This window comes from Limulus polyphemus, unplaced genomic scaffold (assembly GCF_000517525.1).
Source record: "Limulus polyphemus unplaced genomic scaffold, Limulus_polyphemus-2.1.2 Scaffold4310, whole genome shotgun sequence".
NCBI classification, from domain to species: Eukaryota; Metazoa; Arthropoda; class Merostomata; order Xiphosura; family Limulidae; genus Limulus; species Limulus polyphemus.
In genome coordinates this window covers 5,960-7,282 of record NW_013669920.1, presented here as the reverse complement: position 1 = coordinate 7,282, position 1,323 = coordinate 5,960, and positions in this window count along the sequence as shown.

Here is a 1,323-nt window from a genome sequence, read left to right as displayed (position 1 = left end):
TGATTATCAAAAAATTAAAAATTCGCATTTAGTAAATTATCACCATTATATCTTTAGAAATTGAATGATGACGATGTTTGTTTTGAAAAAAATATTGCGCAAAAGAAATTACATTGTACGAAAGACTAACATTGGAAGATAGTGTTATCGCTTTGTATATGTCCATATGTTGCTCAACTAACCTGAAAACTTTCTTCATAATTGTAGTTATGTTTAATTTTTATGTGGATCATTATTCAACTTCGACAGATTTGAGGACCAACAACCATAAATCCAGGTTTGTTTGATTTTCTTTTAAACCGTAATGAGTATACTGAGAAACGCAAAATAAGTATACAAAGTAGGAGAGATCCGACACACCTTCCAGTTTTCCAGTTGGCACGTTTGAAGTATAAATATACCTTTATTACCAATTAATACAAGGTATAACCGCTATAGAATGGCCTTCGTTGACTCTGAAGGGATATGTTTTTGGGGGTTTCGAGGAAAGTTCAGTTTCTAAGAACGCTACCTGGTTATAAATATTTGTTTTCAATATTTTGCTATAATTAATATATTATTAGAAATTCGTGTAATCACCAGAGAAACTATCTATTTTGAAACATTTCTATCCCGACTTGTTTAGGTGTGGATAAGTTTATAATAAAACATCACGTCCAAAAATATCGCAAACAGTGAGAATACCTAACTGACGAAACAATGCCTTATAATTATTATAAGTAAGAATATAAAAACAGTATATTTAATTAGTTAAACTCATTAGTAGGTTGATTTAGTTCTGATCTATTTAGGTAGCTTGCTTTGATCAGAATAATCTTCATTAGTTCTGTAAGTAAACAAATAATAAAAATTAAATTTAAGTTTTATCAACTTGCTAAAGGCGAGTAACTAATATTGTTGAAATTAAATGGTCAAAGATTGGAATTTGTGTTTCAGTAAAATTGAAACATGCATACAAAATGTTAAGGCTTCGGTAAAAAAAAAGTATAGCATACGTAAGATCAAATGATGAGAAATATATTTCAAAAAAGTAAAAAGTATTTAATTGGTGTTCACAGTTATAATGATTTTCATGTCGAAATTGTTAAAAGAAAAATACAAACTGTGAAAAGATAAAAATCACTTGAAATGATGTATTTATTACACATTGGAATAATATGGATTATACAAAAGTAAAACTCAAAACATCTTTTGTGTTCATAACAATGAAAATTACTGGAATATTTAATACTACTTCATCAGATGAAATTAATATAGACTAGCTGGAGTACCCGTCCCCTGGACGGAAGTTATGTAAATTCATGATTAATGAAATCTTATCTC